The sequence below is a fragment of the Bos indicus x Bos taurus genome, chromosome 13, assembly GCF_003369695.1.
Source record: "Bos indicus x Bos taurus breed Angus x Brahman F1 hybrid chromosome 13, Bos_hybrid_MaternalHap_v2.0, whole genome shotgun sequence".
Taxonomy (NCBI): Eukaryota; Metazoa; Chordata; class Mammalia; order Artiodactyla; family Bovidae; genus Bos; species Bos indicus x Bos taurus.
Window position 1 is genome coordinate 63,879,707 of NC_040088.1, and position 14,297 is coordinate 63,894,003.

Sequence of the window (14,297 nt, forward strand, 5' to 3'; positions counted from 1 at the left end):
CATGAATTTAGCTTCATGTTTAAGATTATTAAAAATGCATATCCTTAAAAACAGGAAATCATGTTTCTCCTTTAAAAATGGAACTCACCCCTAAAAAGAGTTGGACTCTGAAATTCCCAGCATATGATTTTGAGGATCATCTGAAAGAGCCTGTTCGTTTTTCTTTTTTTCACCAGAACATTTCCAGAGTAAACACATTAAAAGCAGAAATGCCCAATAAATAGGACAAAAACTCTGTAAATTTGACTCACATTCTAAATGCTTCAGTGTATCCAGAAAACATTTGGGCCAAAGGTTTTTTTTCCCCCCCTCTTCAGGATAAAAAAAAAAAAAACACACAACTCATTCGTTTATGTCTTTACATCTTAAACAAAATGAATTAATGGCTTTTAAACCCTTTGCACTAAAAAAGGAAAGTGCTTCCAGCTTGACAACTTAAATGATAAGTTGCAGCCCAATGTGTTTTGAAATAGACCAAACATAAATCCATCTTCAATAGGGAGTTTTAATTGGAAGCCACACTGACCCCTCACTCCAGTGGTGCTGCCACACAGCTTGTGATAATGAAGACGGACAAATTGTCTGTAGCCGCATGTGGCCCTTCAGTGTCTCCCCTTACAGCCTTCGTCACACTGAGGAGCATCATTGGAAGGAGATGCACTTTCCCAGGTCCAGTGTGAGCAGCTGCGCCAGGGCCACCTCCGCAGTGCGGGCAGCCTCTCAGTGATGGGAAGAGGAAGGGGCAAAACCCATGTGAACAGTGGGAAGCCCAGGAAAATGTCTCAGAAATTCAAACAAAGGAGGAAGAAGGAAAGAAAAGAAAGTCTTTTTTTTCCCCTGGAGAATTCCCTCTTTTTGCAGCCTGTTTGGGAATTAAGTTATAGAATCTTCTTGGGCTTCTAAGATTGGTGTAGGAAGGGTTGCAAATCTCATCCAGAGTTCTAATTTTTTTTTTTTTCCTGAAGAGAAGCAAACCAGAAAACAACGAGTTTCTACTTTCAAGTGTGCTGTTGAACAGAGATTGTGAGATTGAGACCATTCCAGGAGAGGAAGTTTTAAGGCCAAAATTAAAATAGCACATTTGTTCCTTGCAATTTGACTTCAGAATCCCCCAAGACTCCTTCCTTGGGAAGCTTTACTTTTCATTTGAGAGATGTTGTGCACCATATGGATTTTTTGGGGATTGTGGGGGTGGGGCGGCGTTACATACAACATTTGCCAAGAATGTCTTATGATCCACAGCACCTCATTTTCCATAGGGGTCCCCAGAGAGAACAGGTACCATCAAAGCTCTTTCTGTTTGTTTAGGAACTGTAAATATGCAGAATAAAACAACATCATTTAGCAAATAAAATAATTCTCCTAACTTTTACACTTGTGAATCATAATTACAGCAATCTCAATAATTATTATCCCTTAATGTTCCAAGAGGACCAACCTTCATTTAGAAGGGAACTAAAATTGGAATCCAGCCTTGGCATTAAACTATTAAGACTCAGCCTCAACAGAAGGCATATACATGTTTGAACAGTTTCGCTTAATTTCCAGGTGAATTTAATCAATGTATCAGTTCTCACTGAACTCACAACCTGATTGACTAAGTGGATCCGGCAAGTTGACCTGTTGTGTTGTCACCTTGTAGATGCAGCACAGATCTGGATGTGGGGAATTTGCTGTGGGTAGATGGCACATGAAACAGGAGGTGATCTAAAGTAGCTGAGTGTTCAAACGTCCCTCCATCAACAAAGAAATCCAGCAGACACCAGGCATTGGTGAAATGCCTTCTAGAACCATGTGCTACCCACTCTAGAAGCATTTCCAGTATAAAGATGTATTTGTGAGCATACGCCTAGATAATCTTCATGGCTCTACCTATATCTACCTATCTACTTATCTTCAAATAATATTCAAATTTCACTTCTTGTCCACCTTAAAACTTATGATTCATGACAGAAACAGGAATGACAATTCTGATGGAGAAAAATAGACATCTCAAAACTTGGGATGTATCAATTATACTTTAATTAAAACAGATGAAAAAATAACACAGTTAAGTGTTGTGTTATTCTCTGCAATTCTTCATATTTGTTGCTGGTATATTTTGAGGTATCGGAAGTTCTCAACAGAATGAAATTCACTAAGGTGGACTTAGAATGGATTTGTGGAAGTGTTGAGTTTAAGAGGATCACATTCAACCCTCCCCGGCGGGCTCCTGTAGACGTCTTCGTCGCTGGCAGTCTTGGAATAACAGACTGTCTTATGATCTTTCAGCATCTTCTCTTTGGCACTCAGGCAGGCTGGGTATTGCAGTTTGAATCTGGAAGACTCTTAGTTGTGTGGATCTTGGTTTAAGAAGAAACTGTCTTCTCTTCACTTACTAAATAGTCTTCAAGTTGAGAACAATTACTCTCGCTGTCTGATTTCATCTGGTAAATCACAAGAATCTCATCCAGTGTTAAACATGCTTGGAATAACAGACATGCAGGGAGCACATGCAGGGGCCCCGCCTTCTGAAGTTTTCGTATTTCATTTGTTTGTTTTTGTAATTTGTAATTAGAGTACTCTAATCTTTGATGCTTGAGAAATATTCCAGGAAATGTCAAACATACATATATATGTGCATACACACACACATATATATACACACACACAACAATCTTTAAAAAATTACCTATATAAATAAAAAGTGCAAATTGTCTTATAACACAATGATATTAACAGCATGCTATTAAAATACTCAAAAACCTACTGGATTTGGCACACTATCTCAAAGAAGTAAAGGGAACAGGGAAGGGAAGCGGGGGGGAGTGGCAACAGTTGAACAGAACACACAAGTTTGAAAGGTCTCGTTGCAAACTGTCTCCCCAATATTCTAGAGGCAGTGTCTTTGGCCATTCCATTCCTGTGTCCAATTTGTTGACTTCTGTGATTACTAGTTTGATGGAAGCACAGGAAGGGTGGCAATGTGGATGGGTACCCAGCAAAAATAGTGGCACAGACTCATAAAGTTAATATATACCTGGTGTAGGTTACTAACTGTGTGCCAGCCCTCAGGGCAAGTGATTTCTGTATTCTGCCGTATGATTTCTCATAGAGCATGGATTTGGGGGTCAAACAGAACTCGCTCCAAATCTTAGCCGTGCCATTGAACTAGCAGCACGAACATGGAAAGGTTATTCAGTCTATCCAAACCTTTGTTTGTTCACCTGTAATCAGTTATGATCCACTGACCATTTCTGAAGAAAGCTTTATAAATGAGCATTTGTGTGTGTTGAATTTCTATGGATCACATTTTACTATGTGTGAGTGCTGTGTGCCTTAAATTTCAGAATTATATTTCTATTCCCCAAATACTGTAGTTTCTTTGGTTTTCTCATGGAGCTCATTTCGGAGGCATCAAATTATATTCACTGTTCGTTCTGAATCATGTCCAAATTCTCCATAATTCATTTTAGTTCAGTTCCAAATGAAAAACAGCTCCTTAACCCAGGCCTGTCTGAAGCTGAGTTAAAGACGGGGACAAACGTGGGTTTCTTGTGTGCAGTGCATCGGTGTTCTAATGCCCAGTACATCCCCTGGAAGAGCTGCCCCCTGTTCCTTTTCTCTTTTAAATTAATTTTTTGGAATATAGTTGCTTTGCAATGTTGTGTTAGCTTCCACTGTACAGCAAAGTGAATCAGCTATCATATATGCATATCCCCCCGCCTTTTTATTTCCTTCCAGTTTAAGTCACCACAGAGCACTGAGTAGAGTTCCCTGTGCTATACAGCAGGTTCTCATAAGTTATCTATTTTATACATACTATCAATAAGGAGCAGAGACACAGAGAGAAGAGATGCTTCACTCTGACATCACGTGGACCCAGCAGCAACTCAGCCTTCCCTCCTCCAACCTAATGTTCATTGAACACCAATGCTCTGTCTTTACCTGCTCTCTTAAGGAAAGGACAGTAACACGCTCTTTGTAAGATTAGACTAAGATATTGGCTTTTTCTTTTGCAAGTACATCAGTGATGTTTGAATTTTTGTATCATTAGGGGTAGAGCGACCTGAGGCAGCATGCTGTAAGTGTCCTGATTAGAACCACATTGAAGTAGAAATTAAGTTGACTTGGTGTTTTGCAAGTAAAACTACTCAGTTCAAGTTTTTTGGTGAGGAGTGTTTTCTGGTTCCTTGGAGACTTTTAAACCAATATCATCAAGACAATTGGAAACAGGATAAAGGAAAATTAATTCCTTTAGTCATGTTATATCTGGGACCATTTAGGTGGAATAAAGAAGGCTAAATGAAAGGCAAAGAATTCTGGAAGCGTCTGAATGCAATTCCTTAATGACATAGTGTCTGCTGTTCATGTTCCAGTTTTGTATGTATTGTTGTATATATAACGTCCTCTCATACGATAATTTACCTAGTAAAACCCTAAGCTCAAGTTCAAGAGTTCGTTTTGAATGAGGAGGATGGAAATCAAAGGTCTATCATTACATCTGCACCTGAGACAATGGCAAAAGCCTTGGCTTTTTCTCGCTGTAATGAGTGTTATACATATGAAAAACCACCCCAAAGGATGACGATTTCAGTGAGACTCCAGAGGAAAGTTTCAGATTGTGACCAGGTTTCTTCTGTGTCTCTAGCAACAAGTCTTTGTAAATATTGTTTAGCATCTTCTGGGTGGTTGCTGGTTTCCATCTTACCTTCTGCCTTTGGGAATCTGGCTTTTCCTCTCTTTTGGTGGCATTACCCCCTGAAATGGCAAGAGGGAACATCAACATTTTAGGAATCAGTGAACTAAAATGGACTGGAATGGACAGATTTAATTCAGATGACAATTATATATAGTACCGTGGGCAAGAATCCCTTAGAAGATATGGAGTAGCTCTAATAGTCAATAAAAGAGTCCGAAATGCAGTCCTTGGATGCAATATCAAAAACGACAGAATGATCTCTGTTCGTTACTAAAGCAAACCATTCAATATCACAGTAATCCAAGTCTATACCCCAACCAGTAATGCTGAAGAAGCTGAAGTTGAATAGTTCTATGAAGACCTATAAGACCTTCTAGAACTACCACCCAAAAAGGATGTCTTTTTCATTATAGGGGACTGGAATGCAACAGTAGGAAGTCAAGAGATACCTGGAGTGACAGGGATCAAGACCATCCCCAAGAAAAAGAAATGCCAAGAGGCAAAATGGTTGTCTGAGGAGGCCTTATAAATAGCTGAAGAAAGAAGAGAAGCTAAAGGCAAAGAAGAAAAGGAAAGATATACCCATTTGAATGTAGAGTTCCAAAGAAGATCAAGGAGAAATAAGAAAGACTTTTACAGTGATCAATGCACAGAAATAGAGGAAAACAACAGAATGGGAAAGACTAGAGATTTCTTCAAGAAAATCAGAGATACCAAGGGAACATTTCATGCAAAGATGGGCTCGATAAAGGACAGAAATGGTATGGACCTAACAGAAGCAGAAGATAATAAGAAAAGGTGGCAAGAATACACAGAAGAGCTACACAAAAAATCCTTCATGACCCAGATGACCATGATGGTGTGATCACTCACCTAGAGCCAGACATCCTGGAATGCGAAGTCAAGTGGGCCTTAGGAAGCATCACTACAAAGCTAGTGGAGGTGATGGACTTTCAGTTGAGCTATTTCAAATCCTGAAAGATGATGCTGTGAAAGTGCTGCACTCAATATGCCAGAAAATTTGGAAAACTCAGCAGTGGCCACAGGATTGGAAAAAGTCAGTTTTTGTTCCAATCCCAAAGAAAGGCAATACCAAAGAATGTTCAAACTACCCCACAATTGCACTCATCTCACATGCTAGCAAAGTAATACTCAAAATTCTCCAAGCTAGGCTTCAAAAGTACATGAACCGTGAACTTTCAGATGTTCAAGCTGGATTTAGAAAAGGCAGAGGAACCAGAGACCAAATTACCAACATCCGTAGGATCACTGAAAAAGCAAGAGAGTTCCAGAAAAACATCTACTTTTGCTTTATTAACTACGCCAAAGCCTTTGACTGTGTGTATCACAACAAATCGTGTTAAATTGTTAAAGAGATGGAAATACCAGACCACCTTACCTGCCTCCTGCAAAATCTGTATGCAGGTTAAGAACCAACAGTCTGGGTACCATATCAGGAAAGGAGTACATCCAAGTTGTATATTGTCACCCTGCTTATTTAACTTATATGCAGAGTACATCATGTGAAATGCTGGGTTGGATGAAGCACAAGCTGGAATCAAGATTTCTGGGAGAAATATCAATAACCTCAGATATGCAGATGATATCACCCTTATGGCAGAAAGCGAAGAGGAACTAAAGAGCCTCTTGATGAAAGTGAAAGAGGAGGTGAAAAAGTTGGCTTAAAACTCAACATTCAGAAAACAAAGATCATGGCATCTGGTCCCATCACTTCATGGCAAATCGATGGGGAAACAATGGAAACAGTGACAGATTTTGTTTGGGGGGGCTCCAAAGTCACTGCAGATGGTGACTGCAGCCATGAAATTAAAAGACGCTTACTCCTTGGAAGGAAAGTTATGACCAACCTAGATAGCATATTCAAAAGCAGAGACATTACTTTGCCAACAAAGGTCCATCTAGTCAAAGCTATGGTTTTTCCCGTAGTCATGTATGGATGTGAGAGTTGGACTATAAAGAAAGCTGAGCGCTGAAGAATCAATGCTTTTGAATTGTGGTGTTGGGGAAGACTCTTGAGAGTCCCTTGGACTGCAAGGAGATCCAACCAGTCCATCCTAAAGAAGTCAGTCCTGAATATTCATTGGAAGGACTGATGCTGAGGCTGAAGCTCCAATACTTTGGCCACTTGATGTGAAGAACTGACTCACTGGAAAAGACCCGGATGCTGGGAAAGATTGAAGTCAGGAGGAGAAGGGACAGCAGAGGATGAGATGATTGGATGGCATCACTGACTCGATGCACATGAGTTTGAGCAAGCTCCAGGAGCTGGTGACGGACAATGAAGCCTGGCATACTGCAGTCCATGGGTTCACAAAGAGTCAGACACGACTGAGCGACTGAACTGAACTGACCCCCTGAAAGTCGCTGTCCACACCATGATCTCCTCACTAGAGTGAAAGCAGCAGTTTCTTATTTTAGAAGAAACATTTTTAAGGTTTCATCAAATCTGTCAAAGATAAATCTCTAGTGGTGAAATCCTTCTTCCACAAACAAACTAATACCTACGCCTCTCTGGTCCCTCCAAGTTCCCTTGGAAGACGAAAGAATGTAGTTCCTTAAGAAGCCAGTTTGTCCTCAGAGGAGCCCAGAGTGCTTCAAGGGTCAGTCCAAAGGCTGAAAGTTCAGCCTCCAATTCCTGTGAGCACTTTGCCCTCATGTCAAGCCTCTCAGCTATGGTGACAGTTAACAGCCAGATTCTTGGTGACATGGAAACTTGATCACCACATCAACACATGGGCCATCAAAAATGTGACCCTGAGGTGAAGCCTCCATGTCATGTTACCTCTCCTCTCAGCCAGGCCACCCCTCCCCCAAGCACGGCTTGTCAGTTTATATTGATATTCCCCTCCCCTCCTCTCCTGTTCCTCCACATGAGGCAGTTGACAACGGTAATAAATGTGGCCGCACTCAAGGATAGGGCTGTGACAGGCTCAATAAGAAGTGGACTGATTTGTTGCTTTGGGGTTGAAAGCTCAGACTTTCATGAAACAAAAATATTATATTCGGGGTAATGATTTATGGCCTCGACTCCTGTTTGATTGCAAACCATAAATACTTGCAAACGGTACTTACAGCATCTCTAGAGGACATTAGGAACATACTCAAGTTTATTTTATACAGCAATTACTGAGTCAGTATAAGCATGGCCATTATTTGAAAGACAAGGTTTTTCCCCCAATAAGTCTTTGGAAATGATAAGTTTCAACAGCGATCTTTACACACTCCAGCCTTATCCATGTGACTCTAAAGGACTCAAAGAAACCCAATGACAGGTCAACTGGTGACCCAAAAGCTGATGCCCATCAACACTCTGACAAAGATGTCATCCTTTTTTCCCCTGTAATAATCAAGCTTCACAACGTGGTCTACGACTAGCATCAAAATTTAGAAGCCATCAAGTCAGTATAAACTTGCTGACTAGGCTCCCAACTCGATCAGATAGCCTAATTTCTTCGGCTGTGAAGCAGGAACCATGTTTTCAATAGATAGTTTGGCTCCTGGTCACACTGTTTCTATCTGCTGGCCTTTTGGGGAATCATCTTGTCACTACTCTCACCCCAGACTGGGTCCTGATTTCTCTTGCCTTTTCGACCACCCCTAAACCTTGGAGTCACCTGAATAACACACCGTTAGCTATTTGTAACTGAAGACTGTACCAGCCAGAATGGAAAGAAGTAACTCGTGTAGTGTTTCATTTATATTAGAGAAACATTTCAATCCCTGGAGGAACTTATTTATACTCTCTATACCCAGGGCTCCATGAATTAATTTATTTAAAGCAGTGATATTAAATAAATATAAATATTTATTTATATTTTTCTGGGATACAGATTTGATCCCTACTTGGAAGAAAAAAGACCTCTCTAAAAGCTTCTATTGACTTATAGAACTGGGATCCCAAAGATGCTACTTGCAGTGCTATTGAAGGAAAGTCTCCAGCAGATGAGGGCATGGTGTAGGTGCTATTTTACATGTATTATTATATTAGTAGGGAGCCACTTTCCCTTCCCTATCTTGTTTGACAGGCTTCCCAGAAGATAGAGACCAATTAACTCTTTATTTTGGCAGAGATCATTCTAGGTGTTCTTTTAATGGGTATTATTCTTGTTAAATTATGGATGAGCTTGATAGTAAGACAAATGCCATTATCTGAGTTATTTATTCATGGGATGTCGTCTGTAACATACCCACACTAGTTTTTCTTCAACTTTGGTATCGATCAATCGCTTTAATCAGTTGTACCAAGGGATGCTAAAAGACAGCTATCACAGCTTGAGGACCAGCATCTCTCTTTGGGTCTCTGCCAGGCCAAGAGTGAAAACTGTGGCTACTTTCAAACCCTTGGAACATCTTGCGGAAAACCCGAACAAATATTTTGTCCAACCCAATAGAAGTGGAGGGATGGCTCCTCACTCTCAGAGTGGGTGAATGGACAGCCTCCTCTCAACCTCACTCATGGAAAGTCTTCACTTTCATACTGCCATGTTTCTGTTCACACATTTTGTTCAACTGTGATGTTCGTTGGAAGGACCATAGGCATCCCGCTCTGCCCTCTCTTAATGATGCCCACACATCTTTTCAGCCTTTGCTTTCAAAGCAAGTCACAAGGTCTGCTGGCTCCCTGGAAACACATGGCCAAGACTTCAGTAGACAATCAGCATTCTGTCTAGAGGCAATTAAAGATGATATAGTTGGGGCTCTGTTTTTATTTATACTGTGTAATGAGACTCCAAATTAAAAAAGCTATATCCTAATCTCCATTAATGTAAGGAGTTGCAGTCCTGTGAGTGCAGTGGTCCATATTAGGTGACAAATTTATCATTTTTACACTTTCTTCCAGTGTCAAGATTCAGCATTTCCAGAGGACAAGTGCTGATGCAAGAGCAGGAGAGCTCCCCTCCCTCCTCATCCTACTGTGGAAGTGGGTTTCATCTGAGCCATAAGATCTGACAGACTGTGCATTTGTGGGCAATTTGGGCACACCTGGGGTGGTATTAGAAAGCATACGGTCAGAGATGGGGGCTTTAGCTTCCTAAAGACTTGGAATCATGACCCTGAAATGCACAGCTTGGGCTCCTTTTTACAATTGTGCAGCAGAATACATTAAAATAAAGAAAGCAAGGGACAAAGGCATAAGTGAAAACTGGTAGACGGGGGTAAGAAATCAATGTCAAACCATAATACTACTCTTTTTTAAGTTTTCTCAGTCGTGTCCAACTCCTTGCAGCCACACGGATGTAGCCCATCAGGCTTTTCCAGGCAAGAATACTGGAGCAGGTTGCCATTTCCTACTCCAGGGTAACTTCCTGACCCAGGGATCAAACCCTGGTCTCTTATATCTCCTGCATTGGCAGGCGGGTTCTTTACCACTAGCGCCACCCAGGAAGCCCTAGACCATTTTAAGCTTTTGTATTTAGATTTCTAAAGGCATTTCCGAAAGCTCATCCCTTTACAGAGCTTCTCCACTTTCTTATGCACAATAAGACCCAATTGTCTACAAAGAGCTTCTGATCTGTTTCTCTGCATTTCTTAATGAAGTTCCTAAGACCTGGAAAGGTTTTGTTTGAGAACAGAACTTTGCCAAGTGGGGTCTGCATTAGTTTTTAGATTTAGGCCAGCGGTCTGAATGGGACAGGGACACTTGGGGAAGGGTAGAACTGCTTTGGGTCAGCAAAGCACAACTGAGTAACTGCTGAGAAATTCAGGACAGCCTGTATAAAAATGAGTCCTGTGATCGGTTGAAAAGTAGTTCCCCCAAATATCTACGCCTTAGTCCCTGGAACCTGTGAATGTTACCTTCTATGGCAAAAAAATAGTCTTTGCAGTTGTGGTTAATTTAGGGATATTAAGATGGAGAGATTATTCTGGATTGCCCAGTGTGTCTTAGATGTAGTCATGTTTCCTTGTAAGAGGGAGGCAGAGGGAGGGTCTACACATGCGCGCGCGCACAGACACACATACAGACACACACACACACACAGACACACAGACACACACACAGACACACAGACACACACACACACACACACAAAGGAGGCGATGTGACCACGCGGCAGAGATTGCCGTGATGCAACCATAAACCAAAGAGTGCCGAAGCCTCTAGAAACTGGAGGAACAAAGCACCCATTCACCCCTAAACCTGAGGAGGGAGCTAGATTTCGACCCAGTAATACCAACTTTGGACTTTGGAACCTCAAGAGTGTCAGCGAATACATTTCTTTCATTTTAGGCTTCCCGTTTCATGGTAAATTGTTACAGCAGCATCAGGAGAGGATTCAAGTCCCAGTGGGTTTGGGGCTTCTGCTCTTTGAGCCCGCACTCCACCATGCTCCATGACTATTCTTTTTTAAAAAAATTTTAATTGACTATTCTTCAAGGATCATTATTGAGCTACTTCTAGAGAATACTGTTTTCAAAGAATGCAAAAGAGTAAAACATCTTCATTCCCACTCAGCTGCTGTCTCCCAGCTAGTTTTCTGAGGGAACCTCAGACCCAGATTTAAAGCCTCCCAAATACTCACTTTATCATCCCAAGCCTCACCTCAGCCTGTTAACCTGACCCACACAGCCACAATTCTCCTTCCCTTTCCAGGTCCCAGAGTCTTCCTTGAGGCTCCTACCTGGGAGCTCTCCGCCCGCACCTGCCTCCAATAACCTGGATCTCTTTTAACCATTCTGTGCCATTTGCCACAGAGACGCCCTGTCCTGTAGCCATCATCTAACTCCATGGAGGGAGAAAAAGCCTTTGTATCCTCCAAGGGACCTGGCCCAACTTCACACCTTGAGGGACAGGATTGCTCTGAGTACATTTTCCTTGACCGAACAGCATGAGATCCATGCAGAGGCAGGTGGGCTGACCCTGTGTTCCCCAGGCCTGGACTGTGGAGTATTTTATGTGATGGGAAAGGGAGACCTTGGGCAGTTCTGTAAGTCAAGACTCAAGACATCAGACTTAGTGCTTTCAGCAGGCGCCAAGTAGGAGATGCTAAAGGTCAAGAGCTGTGGGGAAGGTAAAGGACTGGAGGGAGGTGGGATGCACTAAGAGAGTCTGACCGTGTGTGCAGAGTTGGGGAGCCTGTAGTTTGTGTCATCAGAATGGGCCACCTAGGTGAAGGAGGCCTCCAAATCCATGAATGAATAGACATCAGTGAACACACATGCTGTTGCAGATAGGGTTGGCACACACTTGCCCACCTCTGTCCTGCATCACACCTGCATCACACCTACCCAGGAAGTTCATGCCACCAGGTATAGAGCTGGTTAGCTTTCTACTTATTTAGAGGTCAGGGGCTGAAGCTGGACTGTGGTGTCCCGGGAGCTGTCTGCAGGGCCCTCAGTCCCACTCAAGCAATTCTGTAATTTGTAAGCAAATCACAAGATTATTTCACTTACAACCATTGCCTCTTGCCACAGCAATTCAATACAGGTTCATTCATAAGCAGTCCTTCCAGTGTAAGTCAGTTCATAGACTGCTGCATCCATCTGAACACTAATTCCCACAGAATTAATCCAGCTCATCTCAGAGCACTCCCATATATGTCATTAATAAGAAAGAATTATTTTCCCTCCCCTATCTGGCATGTGTTCCAAGACCCTAAGGAGCCTGTTGAATCCTTGGGTATCAGAAATCTCATTCCCATTGGATGGAAGAATAGAGTTGGCTGGACTTCCTACCTTCAGAGCTGGCACTCCCATTTGGCTGTCAGGAGGCACTGCCTCTAGTCAGGATTCAAGAAACTATTGAAGATCTAGGAAAGATCTCTTTCTCCCAGGAACAACTCTTTCCCTGAAGTTTTGTTTGTTTGTTTGTTTTGTTTTAATGTATAATTTAGTAGTCTTCAGGGGGCTAAAAGGGAAAGAGAGATTTTTGTGTATTTGTAAAGCCTATGATGAAAGAAAACCTACAAATAACTAAGGTATCAACTGAAACACTTTTTAAAGGTATAAATCCCTCCTTCACATTTAGGTAACAGCTGGGGCAGTTCTAGAAGAAAACTAGATAGTACCATTCATGATGATTATAATAGCTGGTAATTGACTCTGTGTCAGAGATTCAGATGCTTTGGCTTTGTGCTTGCAGCAGCCATGTGAAACTGGAACCCCTGCTCAGCCCAGGCTTACAGATGAAGAAACTGAGGTCAGCGAGGTTAAGAGACTTGCCAAGGTCACACACCACTACTTACTGATGCAGCTGGGGTCAGAGCCCAGCAATCTTTCTCAGAGCACATGCTCACTGGGATGCCCAGAAAAAAAGATTTATACTTTAGCAGCAGGTATAAATCTGAGTCTATAAAGTCAAGGTGGTTTCCTGTCTATCGATCAAGTTCACATCATCGCTAAGTCCTTTTTGCCCCTGGGCTGGAGGAGAGAAAGACTCAGTCACTGCTGGGGCTTCCTTATCACCTTCAGGGCGTCTGAGCAGGGTCTGGGGATCTGATGGTGAGATCTGGGGTGGCTGCGGTTCCTCATTGTTCCTGGTGTCATGTGGCCCCGGGTCACGTGGTGAGCGCTGCTCTGCAGCTTCCCAGCGAAGCTTGGGGTGGTAAGAGCATCTTAGAGTTTCCCCCATCCACCTCCCCAGAGGCCCCGCATCAGCCTCAAGGTGGTTCACAGAGGAAGGAACAGGTCCTCATGCGCCTGAACCGGGGAGATCAGCTACTCCGCTTCCCCGGCCTCCCACCTCCTCCTTCTCCCCACAGAGGATGCACACAGACACTCTCTCCTGTCTTGTCGCTCTTCTCAACGCCTGGAGAATTTTGACAATTTTTGCTTTCTTCCCTGCTGCAAATCCCCAGCAGGCACGGATCTTGATATCTGCTTGAACAGGTAAAGAAGGTAAGGGCAGAAGATAGAGTGAAAACGTCAGCAAGTACCGCAAAATAAGCATCTGTCGCATCCCCCTTCACACCCGTGGCACGGCCTCACCGCTGGTCCTCGCTCTCGCCCGGCGCAATCCTTCCTATGCAGGCATACTTTACTTTTTTTAAATCTTTAATAACACTTTCTTCTCCTGTCAGGTGAAACTTATATTGCCTAGGCTTTATCTCTGACAGTAAAAGATGCTCTTATGAAAATGCTTTAAATGTTCCTTGATTAAAAATCCCAACAGGGATTTCCCTGGTGGTCCAGTGGGTAAGACTTCACCTTCCAATGCAGGGGTGAGAGTTTGATCCCTGGTCGGGGAGACAAGATCCCACATGCCTTGCAGCCAAAAAACCAAGAATTAAAAAACAGAGCCAATGTTGTAACAAGTTCAACGAAGACTTTAAAAATGGTCCACATCAAAAAAAATCTTAAATAAAATTCCCAACAAATTGTACATTATAGCTGATGCCCATGAGGTAGTGGGCAGGGTATAGATGACCAACTTTTTCTATGTTAATTCAAATCCACCGTACTTCTTAATATGTCTTATAATTTATATTTTAATTTATAATTATCTCGGAAGATCTGATTGTTTGGAATTCACACTCTTCACTACTCCAGTTATTCAACTTTTTAGAAAGATTATTAAAGGAATATTTAAGTGTCTCATTTAATGGAAATTAGAAACACTGGGTTACAATTAAGTATATTTATTCAGAAAGTTGGGCAG